Source organism: Felis catus, chromosome B2 (genome assembly GCF_018350175.1).
Source record: "Felis catus isolate Fca126 chromosome B2, F.catus_Fca126_mat1.0, whole genome shotgun sequence".
NCBI lineage: Eukaryota > Metazoa > Chordata > Mammalia > Carnivora > Felidae > Felis > Felis catus.
Genome location: NC_058372.1, coordinates 32625382 through 32641010, shown reverse-complemented (window position 1 = coordinate 32641010; position 15629 = coordinate 32625382). Strand labels below are relative to the sequence as shown.

The following is a 15629-nucleotide window of genomic DNA, read 5'->3' as shown; positions in this document are numbered from 1 at the left end:
TTTCCTCTGGGCTCTAGAAGCTATATGCTCTACCCAGCTTCCCACCAGACATGCCTGCTTAGACATCCCATCTGCACCCCACCAGGTCCTTGTCTGATATTCAACGCACCTGCCCCCGCCTCCACTGTCCCCTTCACCCCTCCCAGCCCCTCCCCTGTCAGGCCTGCCCTTTCCTTCTGGCTTCCTTCACTTCCACAGCCACTTTGGCTACCCGTCTGGCTCCTCACGGTGCCAGCACCCTCACATTCTCTCCCAACCTCCTGGCCTGCGCTCCCCCCATCCATTCCTGGCACCTGCTAGGGGCTCGTTTTAAACACAGGTGTGTTGGGGACAGACTCTCTTTGGTCCCTAATCTTCAGGTGGGGTGCTGAGGTGTGGCAGGACTGCTCCGAATGGTCCAGACAGGGGAGGTGGGGGAATTCTGGGAACAACCTGGTTCCTGGTGCCTCAGAGACGGGAGAGACCGCGGGTCCAGTCTCTGGAGGAGGGAGACCGGAGTCTGGTGCCGCCTTAGAGATCCCCTGAAGGATGGAACTGTCCAGAACGTCCCACTCTGCCCAGTGCAGGCTAGATTTGGCTGAACCTTGTTGGGCAGCACTTACCTCTCTAACCTTGAGGCTGGGGGGTGAGGGTGGGGGTGGGGGTATGGCTGACAAGCTCATGATGTGAGGGGGAAATGTCGCGCCTGGAGGACCCCACTGGAGATAGCCCCTGCCTTCCCAGGAGACCTCCTCAGGGAAAGTGGGGTTGTTTTTTGTTTCGTTTCGTTTGTTTGTTTGTTTTGTCAGGAGCAGAGGTGCAAGGAGGAGGTAAAACTCCAGGGTGAATACACCCATCCCTCACTCGGCGACTTTAATTAATTTCTAAAAGCCCTGCCCCTGACTGCAAAGCCATAAAAATGAAAAAATGTTTTCATTAATTTTCATGAAAAAAATTAGAGCGCGTTCCATCCCATACCAAGACACCCAATTTCTCACAGGCGGGAAAACATAGCCATTAGACAAGGAAAACAGGTTTATGGAAGGAATAAACAACGACCTGAAATTAAACACTGTGGTTTGTAACTAAACTATAACGCGAGGAACGTTTAGCTTCCCGCACGGGCGGGGCCAGTGCTCTGACGTCAGTGGGGAAGGCGGGGCTTCTCCCAGGACCAGCTTTCCCGCGGCGCCTTCCGGGTCGGCGGTAATCTCGCCGAGAGGTAGTTAGAGAAAACGAACTTCAGCCAGAGTCAAGGCTGACCAGAGAGCACTTCCAAACAGATGGAAGTGGGGGTGCAGGCAACAGCCTGAGCAGCGGTGCGAGCTGCCTCTTGCTTCTGCGCTGCTCGCTGCTCGGTGCACAACAGAGCAAACCGGTCTGGTTCGTGCAAACGTGGCCCCGACTCCAGCGGATCACCCACGGGACAACCTCTGCCCGGAGACGGCCGAGTTGAGTAAATACATGGGGAGGATGTCTTTGTCTGAAAACGTCATGCAGAATTATCACTTTTAGAGTAGATTTAATTATTGGGTTTGGGGGTGAAATGTTTTTATCACACAAAAAAAGGGAGGAGCTGTTGTCCGAAAAGTTGTGTACCTTGTGGAGGGCCGGTAGGGCAAAAAGTCTCCAAGAGCAGAGCCTGAGGCAACGGCCTGTTTCTCCCCAGGACTCCGCTCCCAGTTTCCCAGCCTTGTTGGTAGATGGCTTCTACACGTCCAGGTGGCCGACAGAGTGGGGCGTGGGGGGGGGGGTGGTTGAGAGAAGAAGCCAACCCTTCTGGTAGTGGAGGGTGTTTGGGAATTCAGGAGAAACAGAACTAGAGCTGAAGCAGGTGGGTTTTCCCTCCTGCGGTCCACCCAGGGGCCACAGCTCTATCCCCTCCAAACAGCTAGCTGAGGTTCCAGGGGAGGAAAAAAAACCTCATGAACATGGTTGGAGTCGGAGCTTCTAAGATTCAAGTCAAGACACGGGGCTGTGATTCTATAATCATGGCAGGAGTAGCAAACCTGGTTCTTCTCCCCACCCGCTTGCCTGTGTGGAGTCTGCTGTTTGTGGGGCCCAGCATCCATTTCCCCCACTTTGTGGCAATAAAGCCCCTTATCTCCTTTAGAGGACTGCCCCTCTCTACCCTTGCTCGTGTTGTTTGGATAGGATTGGCTCCTCTCAGCCCCAGGTGCGGGGCCTGGGTGTCTGCAACCAGTCAGTGAAACTCCCCAGCCACAGAAATTGGTCCACAAATGAGTACATGACCCAGTTTAGGCCCAGGAGGCACAAGGACGCTGGAGGATTCTGGGAAAGGAGGCTCTCTGCTTTCCCAAGCATTGTCAACAGTGTTGTGCTCACTGCCAGCAGACTCAAAGGAGGAAGTGTACAGACTGCTGATAGCTATTCTGTGGGAGATGGAGAGGGCAATGTTAAGATAAGGTCGACACCATGGAAGGCAGAGAGGAGTGGCAGGAATAAGGCCTTTAGTGTTATCACTGGGCTGCTGGATCCAGCCTTACCTGAAGCAGTTAACTTTGTATTCTTGAAAATTGTGTGAGCCCTTCTACTTTTTAAGCCGGTATTTTCTGCTGCTTGCAACGAAAACATTCCTTCCTGATATTCCTGGTTTCTGCTCCAGAGAACATAAAAGGTCACTACCGTGTAGGACAGAAAGGAGAAGCCCTGACAAGGGGACATGCACGGGGTTACTGAAGATGGAAGTCTTCTGGACACAGCCCACGTAGGGCTGGGGGCACCAGTGGCATCTGATTCATGATGGATAGCTCAGGCTCCCAACTGCTTGGAGACTCAGGGTTAGGTATTCAAGTCTCTCTGAGCCTGAGGCAAGAACCCATTTCCTCAAGGGGGAAGGAAGCGTTCCTTATTTTAAAAAGCTCTAGGGGCGCCTGGGTGGCTCAGTCGGTTGGGCGGCCGACTTCGGCTCAGGTCATGATCTCACGGTCCGTGAGTTCGAGCCCCGCGTCGGGCTCTGTGCTGACAGCTCGGAGCCTGGAGCCTGTTTCAGATTCTGTGTCTCCCTCTCTCTGCCCCTCCCCCATTCATGCTCTGTCTCTCTCTGTCTTAAAAATAAAATAAACGTTAAAAAAAAAAAAAAAAAAAAAAGCTCTAGAGAGAGACTCCATTGGGACTTTCCCACTGGAGAAGTTTTTGCCTGCAGCAAGCTCCATCCAGCACTGCGCCCCGCCCTGGACACCCCGAGCACCACTGGGCAAGCGCTGAGGTCGGGGGTGGGGGGGGGACCTTGCATCACGGCCCAAGCCCCTAGAGACTTGGCTTGCTCGGGACCCTGCTCAAAGCTGGACACTTTCCAGCTGGCTTAGAAAAGGTGTCAGCAGAGTTGACCTCAAGGCCGCTTCCAAAATCCAAAGAAGTCCACCAAGCATTGTGCCTCCTTTTCAGAGGCAGGGGGTTCAAGTTACAGCACATTCTCCTCGGCTTCGAAGAGAGTATCCCAGCATAGCTCAGACCACAGACCTGCAGGATCCCTACTGAGGTGGCAGGCCCTGAATTGTGTCCCTGTGTCTGTCAGGTGTATCTTTTTCTTTTTTTAAAAAGTTTTAATGTTTATTCAGTTTTGAGAGACAGAGAGCAAGCAGGGGTGGGGCAGAGAGAGAGGGAGACCCAGAATCCGAAGCAGGCTCCAGGCTCTGAGCTGTTGGCACAGAGCCCGACGCGGGGCTCGAACTCATGAACCGCGAGATCATGACGTGAGCCGAAGTCAGACGTCCGACTGACTGAGCCACCCAGGCGCCCCTGTCAGGTGTATCTTAACGCCCGATGCCCTGTGGGATGGGGAGAGGGCTCGGGGAGGAGCTGGAAAGCCACCCTCCCTGAAGCAGGGCAGTAAGGTTTGCTACTGCCTTGGTCAGGTGCACGCTGCCTGCTTCTGCTGTTCTCTGTTTGTCAGACGGAGTGCATTCCATTTTCCAGATCGGCAACTGAATACCAAGCACGGGGCTAAATGAGTGTGCTCTCCCAAGGGGCCCACATCTGGAACAGCAGCTGCGAATGGAATCACCACCCGCATAACTTTGCAACACGCCATTGTTGTTTGCTGAGATCTAGCTGTTTTTCATACCGGCCGGTGGGGGGGGTGTGTAGAACGAGGGTGTGATGGGGATCATCACAGTTCTGTCTTTCTGGTGTTTGAGGGCGGCACTCAGCCGGGCAGTCACCGTGTTTGTAGGTAATGGAAGCCTAAATGGCTTCCTCCTGGCCCTTCCTCTTGTTAGCAGGCCCTGGTTTTCTGTTCAGGAAGCCGATGTGGGTTTTCTGTCACCCACAAGGACCTCCATCTCCTGAGACATAACCTCTGGAGGCGGTCGAGGCCCCAATGACCTCTAGGGTAGGTTGAATTCAGCGGGGAACACAGTGACCCTGAACTCCCAAAGTCGTGCTGCTCTGCGAGGGAGAGTTAGCCAGATTCTCATCTAACCGTCGCCCCACTTCTGTGCTCAGCAACCCCGGTAAGGGGTAGGAGCTTCCTCTGAGGGAAGCTGGATGGAAGAGTGTCCTCTGAATGCCATCGTAACAGGTCCTTGCCTAGAGGCGCTGCCCACCCCTGCCTTTGAGACGCCTTGGGTCTGGACCCAGCCCAGTTACAGAGACTCAGAGCCCATTACTCAGCAAACCTAGAGGCGGGTGGGGCCTCAACGGGCTCCTTGCTCATTGCATCCCAGGGCACCTTTGAGCAAGTACCCCTGCCCGGGATCTCTGCCCCCCAGATGCCCGCTGTCTCTTAGGGATGACCATGCCCACTGTTTTCACACCATGATTATAGCAGGCTGGGCCACCAAAGCTCTACCGCTCGCTCTAAGACTAGAAAGCCTGTGGCAAGAGCAGCCCTCTGCCAGAATTCCTGGACCGCAGAGAGGGGGTAGCTGAGCCCATTTTAAGGATTTGGAAAGTAAATGGTTAACAGGGAGTGTGATTGGTATTGGCCGTGTTTCATGTGTGGCCGTGAAAATGCATATCGCCTACTGCAGGGTTCATAACATCCACGGCCCTTGCTGCTGCTTTGAGTCCTCCACTGGATTCGTGTCGAGGCCGCACCTCCCTGGCCACACCGTCCCCAGTCCAACCGTGTGTGGCAGGGACACCAGGCAAGACAGGGCTTGCCACATGCAGGGCTCCTCTTACCAGTGACTTTGGCTCCAGGACCTCCCATTGGCCTTGATGAAACTTTCCCACAACTGCATTGCCCTCTGGGATTCTTCCCAGCCAGCCTTCCTCTCTCCCCTCTGCCCTTCCCAATGGTCAGGCTGCCTTGTGAGCTGGTGGCCCTGCCCACCTCCTCTTCTCCCTCCCCTCACAGATGTTTCCCCGGTCCCCTCTTGATGTCTCCTTTCCTGGAGAACTCGAATTCGCACATTTCACCTTAGGTCGGATAAGAGGTTCGTGGATGTTTGTTACATTGTTCTTTATACCTTTTGTCTATCTGAAATATAGTACTAATTCGGTTAAATTAGCATTTATTAAATACTAATATTAAATTCGTGTTTTGTTAATTAGTATTATCTTTCTTTTCTTTTTTTGTTTAATTTTTAACGCTTATTCATTTTTGAGAGACAGAGAGAGACAGAGCACGAGCAGGGGAGGGGCAGAGGGATAATGAGACACAGAATCCAAAGCAGGCTCCGGGCTTTGAGCTGTCAGCACAGAACCCGACGTGGAGCTTGAACTCACGAACTGTGAGATCAGGACCTGAGCCGAAGTCAGACCCCAACCAACTGAGCCACCCAGGCGCCCCATCTTTTTTTCTTAAAAAAAAAAATAAAAGATTATGAACCCCTCTCACTGGCGGTATCTTCACAGGGAGCATGAAGGGGGCGGGGTGCCCCGGAATTGATGGGGATGGGTAGATCCAGTAAGCATTCTTGTCTTGCATTGGCTCCGTTCCTCTAATTATGCCAGGGGCTTTCTCGTCCTTTTTGCCCAATTAGCGCAGCTCATCGTTTGGCCCAGGTTCACAGTAGTGACTTCTGCAAAATGTCAGAATTTATGCCAGCTGCCCGAGAGAGCACCCTGAGTGCAGAATTTCCGGTGACTACCCCCATCTCCGTAAGTGTAGCCGGGTCCACGCCTACATCCCTCCCCGCTTGATCGAGGCACCCTCGAAAGTCATTCACATACGTATTCCTCATATCTTACAAATATAAATTGGTGACTTCCTGCAGCTCATTTTGGGTATGACTCTTCCAGTCCCCGGATGGTTCGTTGTACCTTCTGGACCGCGTGGAGCCCAGATCCTCAATATCCTGGGAGAAACTGAGGGTGGGCCATGAGGGGAGTCAAGGGGGGGGGGGACAGTGAGCTACCTGGGGACTTAGGGTCCTCCGACTCCTCATAAGCCTCCCAGATATCGCCATTCCAATAGGACACAAATGTTTCCTGACCAATGCCTGCCCTTTCACAGAGGGGAACAGGTAAGGTTGTGAATTCAACAGATGCTGTAATTCGGTAACTTCAAAATCAATCTGTAAGTTCAGGCTTGTGCAATTTCAACTCCCATGGCTATCTGTGATGAAAGATTCCTTCAGCGTGGTCACCTGATGGCCCTAAATTTTATTCTGGGCCTTGAGGCGAACATTTTGATTTGAACCTGTCATTTCATTGCTTTAAATTATCCAGTGTTGGGAACAGCCATCCAGCTTATGGGCCCAGCATTCCCCATCCTTTATACACTGGCCGTGGCGGTGGCCAGATCTCTCACTTTGGGTTGGTACATGGTCCCAGGTGACTGGAAGGTATAGCACGACTAGCGGTTCACCACTGTGTACCCCTGGTAACCACTCTTCTGTCCAATCATACGGACCTGAGGCTTACTGATCCGGGCCTTGTGGAGTAACAAAAACCAATTCTAAGGAGCTCATATGTCCCTAAGGGTTTTCCGTGAATCCCACTCCTGGTACCAATTTCTGAATTGGGACTATTGGGTTGCAGGCATCAGAAGTTGACTTCGAAAAGTGAGAAAGGAAGGAGGGATTTATTGAAGAGGCAGTGGAACAGGTCCCAGAAGAGAAGAGAAAGCTAGACGATGGGCCTCAGGATGGACGCGAGCTGGGGAGCTCTGGGGATCTGAGTAGCTTAGATCGTCCCTCTGGGGCACCGCCACTCGGTGCCTCAGGTCTCACCACCTGCCATCCCCGTGTGTCTCCATTAGAGATGTAGATTCTTTTTTTTTTTTTAATTTTTGTTTTTTTTTCAACGTTTATCTATTTTTGGGACAGAGAGAGACAGAGCATGAACGGGGGAGGGGCAGAGAGAGAGGGAGACATAGAATCAGAAACAGGCTCCAGGCTCTGAGCCATCAGCCCAGAGCCTGACGCGGGGCTCGAACTCACGGACCGCGAGATCGTGACCTGGCTGAAGTCGGACGCTTAACCGACTGCGCCACCCAGGCGCCCCAGGAGACGCAGATTCTTGAGAGAGATGCTCATCAGGCTGGAATGTGTCCTGGACCTAACCCTATGGTCAGGGACACAGGGATGGTGACTGGCCACCTCCCAGAAGCAACACAGAGCCAGGAAAGCTATGCGTCCCCCTCCCCCGACCGAGGAAAAGATGCTGAGCAGCTAAAACCAGCATGTGGCCCTTATACCCTTTCAGTTCTGAGTCTTTTCACATTCTATTCCCTCTCCCTGGAGGGCTCTGCTCTCCTACAGGCCTTGGCATAGATATCACACACTCCCCCCCCCCCCCAAGGAAGTTTCTGTGAGGTCCCAAACCCAGGATAAGTGCCCCTCCTAAGTGATTCCATAGTGCTCGTCTCCCTGTGTCGTAATGGTCTGTTTACTTGTCTTTTTCTCTCACTGGAGCCTCAGCTCCGCGATTAAAGGGATCGTGTTGGCCTTGCTTATAACCCGCAAATCGACGAAACGCATGGCACACAGTAGGGCCGCAGTAGCTCCTTGTTACGTAAATAAAGGGTGAAGATCTGGCTCTTTCACTAGCTGGCTGTGACCTCAGGGAAGGCCCCTTCCCTCTGGGTTTTGGTTTCTGATTCAAAGAACGTGGACTAACAGCCTGTCTTGTTCCGGGAGAGTTTGATGGCAAGAAACAGAAATCCACTCAAGCTCGTGGGGAGTATGATGCGGAATCGGGGGATCTCACAGAACCTGAGGGCTTCACCGAGAGCTGGGCAAGGTTGGGAATCAGCATAGACGCTGGCTTCATCTGGCTCCCTCCCTGGACCATGGGGCCTCATGCCTGCCTGTCACCGTTCCGAGTTCCTGCTTCTTGTCCCTGTTCATGGATGACAGGGGCCTCTTCAGCACACATGCATCAGCTCTTTCCAGCTCTTGTGTCGTGGGCTGGGTTCCCAGGAGGCAGACGCTGAAAGGGAGACAGCGGGCCGGAGATTAGCTTTGGGGTGACTTACTCACTAGGTGGGCCACAACCACTTACTGCTGGCGAACCTTGGGCAGCGCCCGTAACCGCTCCAGCCTCAGTGTCTCCGTCAGTAAAATGGGGATAAGGGTAGTGTCTACACCATTAGGCAACTTCATACAACGGAGCCTAGTATATGGGAGACTCTCGATAAATGTTAGCCCGGAGATCAACGATTCCGGTGGTGGCGTCTAGGGCACGGTGGCAGCGTGTCGGGGGTGGGGCATCTGCCGTGCCCCTGTCCTGTGGGCTTCTGCCTTGGAAAGCATTGCTCACTGAGGTACGAGTGATGTGACGTGCTCCTGGAGGCAGGCGGGGTCAGGACTTGGTTTCAATTTGAGAAGTTTAGGGTCAGAGAGCAGGGTACCTGGGTGTGGGCATGCCACATGTCCTGTTGGGGGGCAGGTGGCCTTCAGCGTGGGGGGATGGGGCAGCTCAGGGGGGGACGAGCGGAATGGCACGTGACCGGCTGGCTGGGCCCCCTCGGGCCAGCTGGAGTTCATCTCAGTGAATGAAGTTTGGCCCTGGGGCCCCAGAGCCTCTTGTCTCTTCTTTTTTTAAAATTTTTTTTAACGTTTTATTTATTTTTGAGACAGAGAGAGAGACAGAGCATGAATGGGGGAGGGTCAGAGAGAGAGGGAGACACAGAATCTGAAGCAGGCTCCAGGCTCTGAGCTGTTGGCACAGAACCTGACGCGGGGCTCCAACTCACGGACCACGAGATCATGACCTGAGGTGAGGTTGGACGCTCAACCGACTGAGCCACCCAGGCGCCCCTCTCCTGTCTCTTCTTCACTGTTGGGGAATCACAACAAATCGAATGTGAGCCACTTTAGTGAACTGATTCAATTTGGTGAACAAAAAAAGGCAAAAGGGAGGGAAAGGTGTATTGTTTCCAGCCATAGGGCCAGTGGTTAATCTCGGCTTCGGAACCCTGTGCCGGTGGTGGCTTAAAGCGAGGTGGAGTGAGGTGAGGGCTGGCTTTCCTAGAGGAGCCGATGGTCCCTGGGTTGGATGCCCTCAGGGGCTGGGGACAGTGTGGGTCAGGCACCCAGATGGGCTCAGGGCAGGCGTGCACCCCCACACCTATATATACGCATGTACACGCATACTCACACATGTGCACGCACACGTTCCGTGAGCCAAGGAGGAGGCCCTCCCACCCAGCACTCTGCATGTGCGTGTGCAGGCCTACCCCACCCCTCCCCACACGGGCCTGAGAAGCTGACCTGGCCCCTCATCGCTCCTAGCCTTGGTTTCTCCATCAGTAACGTGGGCACTGGAACAGGACTCGGAGGGCGCCCAGGCAAGCGGGGGAAGCTCTGAAAACTGCCGGGGACTTCGATCAAGGCGTGCCGGAGCTTTCTTTTGCACCTCTTGCTGTCTCCTGGTGACTTGTCTGGCACGTGTCCTGAGTCTGTGGCCTCTGGTCTCAGAAAAGGACAGAGTCACTGATGGCCTGGCTGCGCGTCTTCTCCCAAGTGACCTGCAGCTTAAGCCTTTCCCAACAGGTCCCTTTCGTAGGCAGGCACCAGGCAGAGTGGTGAAGAGCCCAGCTCTGGAGCCCCGCTGCCTGCACGTGTGTGACCTTGGGGCAGTGACTGAACCTCTCTGTGCCTCAGATTCCCCTTCTATAAACTGGGGCATGCCGGCTGGGTCTCAGGGGTTGTTGTGAGGGTCCAATGAGTATATAAAGCTCGTAGAGCTGTGCCGGCCTGCAGTGAGCACACAGGAGGGTTAGCACTCCCGGCAGCAGCAGCAGCTGGGTGCTGGGGAGAGCCGGGAGGGGTACCCTAGGTCAAGTACATGTTGATCTCCATGACAAGGCGCTCTCCTGACCATTGATGTCAGTATCTCTGGATGTTGTCAGGACATCAGGATTGCTAGAACTCTCCAGGTGACTCTACTGTGCAGTAGGACCGAGAACCACCATGTTAGCCAATTACTGGCCGGGCGGCAAGTCTGGGTGACAGGCACAGCCCACATGGAGGCACCTGGGAGTCCAAGCCGAGCATGACTACAGGAGAGCTTCCTGGAGGAAGAGGCAGAAAAGGTGGAGGACAAGGCTGATGGGGGCGGGGCGGGGCGGGGCGGGGGTGGGGCGATAGGTGGTGGTGTGGCTGAGGCGGGAGGGGCCCTGGGGCTCAGGTGGCCGCTGGGCACCTCCTCAGCTGCCCGCCCTCCTGGCCAGGATGCCGGCTCCTCCCAGCTGCCTCTGCTTTTGGGTTCTTCTGTCTCCTGGGGCGCCTGCGCTCCAGCTGGCGCCCGCCTCGTTAATAAAGGCAGATTGCTGCTCAGCTCGTCCCCAGCACTCCTGACGGGGCCATTAATATTCCAGGGAAGATTAACTCCCCCTCTGCTCCCTCCCCTGCAGCCGCTGGGCCCTGCCTGACAGATGAGGGCCTCTGACTCAGACAGAGATGACGCCTAGAACCTAGGCAGGGGCTGCCTGAGATGACCTCTGGAGCTTAGGTGCTTTTCCTGCCTCTCTGTAGGCCCTTCCAGGCCTCACCTGTGAAGGTAGGAGAACATGGATGACAGATCCTGGAGAGGCTGAGTGGGGCTGTGCTCGGTCCTGGGACTCTGGATGGAATCTTAAGGGATCTAATGCAGTCTTTTTATTTGGCTCAGAGAATGCGAGTGACCTGCCTGCAGTCACATGGCGGGGCGGACCCCAGGACCCCTGACTTTGGGCTGAGCAGCCTTTGCACATCCCTAGGGTCTGGGCAGAGGGATGACACCCGACATGCTCCCCAGAGGCCTCCTGGCATGGGGAACTGTTGGCAAGACTGGGGCCTCAGTGAGGCCCGCCCACCTCGCTGCGGGGCCTTCGCCTGGACCTGCTATACTGGGGGAGGGGGGTTCCTTGAGGGACTGGTGGGCAGGATAGGACCAGAATGCTGCCCCAGGGGCCCTGGACGTGGCTCCTCCCTCCAGGTGATCTCTGATCTCTGGTAGCTTCTTCTGTGCCTGATGGTGGCCAGGGGTGTGTCCGAAGGTGTCAGGAGCTCTGAAGGAGGAGAGTGGGAGGCAGCAGAAACGGGAATCCAGCCGTGGAAGACTCTAATTTAAAGGACCCACCCCTCCCTTGAATTCCATTTCTTCTCTGCCAACCTCCAGCTCCCGACCACACGCAGACACATATACCCCCCCAACCCCACACCTACCACACGCCACATCAACACCCCCACATATACACACACCACACAATACCCCCCCCACACACACACACGTGCCAACACGCACACTCAAGTGCATGCAGAACTCATCCATTCCTGGGCTTTTGATTAGCACGTAAATGCTGCTGACGCCCAAATCTGCGACTGGTCCAGTCTCTCGCCGAGCCCCAGACTCCTATCTCTATGATAGAGTGACCCCCAATGAACCACCTCCTGGTACTTACGCCCTGTCTAGTCCCCTATTCTTGAACCAGGGCTGGCTCAGATCACGTGGCAGAGGTGATGCCGGGTGACTTTGAAGGCTGGGGCATTAGAAGCCTTACTCCCAGGACAGTCCTTGGACTGTGGCCTCCATGCTGTGAGGAACCCACAGCCCCAGCTGAGCTCCCGGCCCGCACCACCTACCAACAGGTCAAGGAAGTCATCTTGAACCTCCAGCCCAGTTGAACCTTCAGATGACTCCTCCCCCAGCCATCACCTGACTGCAACCTCATAGGGGGAACCCTGAGCTAGAAATGCCTGGTGAACCCAGAAAACTCATAAGAGAGAAATTGCGTGTGGTGCCACTGTTTGGAGTAATCGGCAATAGATGATCAAACACAAGATGAGGTTGGATGAGACTTAAAGCAGGAGAGCCTAGATTTGGGGGAATCTGGGCTGTGGCACTTACACGGGTCGTCTCGTGGGGCCACTATTGGGGTAGGACGATGTTTCTCCTGAAAGGAGCCAACAGTCCCTCATCCACACACACAGCAGATCTGGGCAAAGAAAAGGAGTACATGGGACTGGGTCTTAGACCAGGGGTGTTACGAGTAGATCTGGCTGCAGATAACCAAAAATTCTCAAATGGTATTTGCTCACAATGGAAGGATGTTTCTCCTGCATGATGTCCAGAGGTAGGCAGTTGTGATATTGTGATTTACAACAAGAAGTATATATTTGGTCTTATATATATGGTCTATGCTTCCTAGCACAGAGCTCCTAACGGTGTCCTTTGTTATGTTAATGAGGCGACTTTTGGATCCCACCTAGGATGGGGGACTGGTTGCCTGGAGAACCAACAGAGCCACGGAAGGGTTGAAACTTTCAGTTCATGTAAGCGATGAATCACGGGAATCTACCCCCAAAACCAAGAGCACACTGTATACACTGTATGTTAGCCAGTTTGAGAATAAATTATATTTAAAAAAAAAAAAGAAAGAAGAAAGAAAGAAAGAAAGAAAGAAAGAAAGAAAGAAAGAAAGAAAGAAAGAAAGAAAGAAAGAAACCTTTCAGTTCCACCCCTCTGACCTCTGGGGAGAAGAGAGGGGCTGGCGATTGAGATCAATCACCAACGGCTAATGGTTTAATCAATCGTACCAATGTAATGAAGCCTCCATAAAAAAAACAAAAAGATGGGGTTCAGAGAGCTTCCGGGTTGCTGGCCACATGGAGATTGCACACTCAGAGGGCGTGGAAGCCCCAAGCCCCCTTCCCGTACCTTGCCATATGCCTCTCTTCCCTCTGCTGCTGGTTCCTGAGTTGTATCCTTCTAGAATAAAAACTGGTAATCTAGTGTTTCTCTGAGTTCTGTGGGCTGCTTTAGCAACTTCACAAAACCCGAGGAGGGGGTCATATGAACCTCTGATTCAATCGGTCAGGACAGGTGACAGCCTGGGCTTGCAACCGGCATCTGAAGTGGGTGGGGGCAGTCGTGTGGGACTAAGCCCTTAACCTGTGGGATCTGACACTATCTCCAGGTAGACAGTGTCACAACGGAGTTACGTAAGCCACCCAGCTGGTGTTGGAGAATTGCTTGGTGATGTGGGGAAACCGCACCCCCCATGTTGAAACTGGGTGCAGACAACCCCTTAGTAGTTGAGGCCAATGCGGCACTCTGGTATCTGGGGCCCAGACTCCAGGGATGCCCTTTACACTGTATTCTGTGTTCTGTTTATCATAGAATACAGTGGAAAGTGTGCACCACGTAGGGTATGTCAGACTTTTTGCTCTGTTGTGGGTGCACCTTCTATTCCCAAGGTCACCCCACCTTGTGATCCAAGGTCACTGCTGGAGCTCCAGACATTACATCTGCATTCCAACTGTCAGGAAGAAGGAACGATGAAGGTCTCACCTCCTCCCTGGATAGACACTGCTTGGAAATGACACTTTTACTTCTACCCCATTAGCCAGACTTACTCACGTGACCATATCCAACAGCAAGGAAGGTTCTCCTGGATGGGTACACGCCTAGCTCACTCAGGAGCTCATAGAGGCGAGTGGGTACTGGGGACATTAGCAGACTCTACGGTAAGGGGACCCGTTGCTTTCTGGGCGCAGGGATCACTTTGGCCCAGGTCCCAAGGTATGGAGAGGTCGTGGGTTAAGAGGCCTGCGGCCACGTGGAAGGAAGAAGAGGGCCAGGCCAGGAGTAATGCAGGGTGCTGGCCTCAGAAGAGACCCTTGGGTGTGGTCATGTGATAGTTAAATGTGGTCATGTGATAAGTGAAATTTACCATAGGACCCAGCAAATCCACTCCTAGGAATTTACCCTGGAGAAATGACAACATCCCCCCATACCAAGACTTGCCGTGAAATTTTCAGAACAGCTTTGTTCCTAAAAGCCAAACGTCGGAAGCAACGTAGTGGCCCATCACCTGGTGGAGTTCTATTTGGCAATGAAAAGGCACGAACTACTGCTAAGCACGTGCCACAACATGGACCTTCAAGTCGTCTGCTTCGTTGAAAGAAGCCAGATGGAAGAGGTCACATATCGTAGGATTCCATTTATGTGAAATTTCCATGAAAGGCAAACCTGATGGGCACAGGAAGTAGACTAGTGGTTGCCGGGAACGGAATTAACTGTACATGCATTTAAAGAATCTTCCTGGGGGGTGCCTGGATGGCTCAGTCGGTTAAGCAACTGACATAAGCTCAGGTCGTGATCTCGCGGTTTGTGAGTTCGAGCCCCGCGTCGGGCTTTGTGCTGACAGCTCAGAGCCTGGAGCCTGCTTCACATTCTGTGTCTCCCTCTCTCTCTGCCCCTTCCCTACTTGTACTGTCTCTCTCCCTCTGTCAAAAATAAAGATTGAAAAAATAAATAAAAGAATCTTACTGGGTGATGAGAATGAGCTAAAGCTGGATTATAGTGATGGTTGCACAACCCAGTCCATTTACTAAATATTGACTTGTCCATTTGATGTGGGTGAATTTTAGGAAATATATGACTCATTAAAGCTATAAAATAAAAGATATTTTATTTTTTTTAATTTTTAAATGTTTATTTTTTTTTTAATTTTTTTTTCAACGTTTATTTATTTTTGGGACAGAGAGAGACAGAGCATGAACGGGGGAGGGGCAGAGAGAGAGGGAGACACAGAATCGGAAACAGGCTCCAGGCTCTGAGCCATCAGCCCAGAGCCCGACGCGGGGCTCGAACTCACGGACCGCGAGATCGTGACCTGGCTGAAGTCGGACGCTTAACCGACTGCGCCACCCAGGCGCCCCTAAATGTTTATTTTTGAGAGAGAGAGAGACAGTGTGAGCAGCGGAGGGGCAGAGAGAGAGGGGGACGCAGAATCTGAAAGAGGCTCCAGGCTCTGAGCTGTCAGCACGGAGCCCGATGTGGGGCTCGAACTCACAAACCGCTAGATCATGACCTGAACCTACGTCAGATGTTTAACTGACTGAGCCACCCAGGCACCCCTAAAAAAGATATTTTAAGAAGTCACTTCCCCAGAGCGGGCTTCAGGGACACCTGTTCCCCACTAAATGTAGCCCTCCTTGCCTTGCCTCATGGTCCTTGCTCCTCCAGCCTTGTGTCAGGTGGAAACTGTGAGGGATGGGTTTCATGTGGACGCTCCCCTCTAGAATGGAGCCTCTGTGGGAAAGGGCCCAGGCCTATTTTCTTTTAAACAGCTTTCCTGAGGTATAATTTGCACACCATACATTCACCCACTTAAAGTATACAATTCAATGGTAGCACGGATTAATATTTTCACAGATAAGCACAATTATCGTTGACTCCATTGACCACGGAGGCAATTTGAGAATCTTTTCCTCACCTCAGAAAAAAGCCCACACCCATTCCCTTCC

At 53.2% G+C, this 15629-nt stretch overlaps 1 long non-coding RNA gene across 1 annotated transcript in view; it reads left to right on the top strand.

Moving 5' to 3' along the window:
• The first annotated feature begins 742 nt into the window (after positions 1-742).
• The window catches only part of LOC109499630, a 17681-nt gene continuing 2794 nt past the window's right edge, over positions 743-15629 (top strand). The window contains exon 1 of the long non-coding RNA XR_002157005.3: positions 743-1430. This is a non-coding gene — a long non-coding RNA (uncharacterized LOC109499630). The remainder of the gene's footprint in view (positions 1431-15629) is intronic.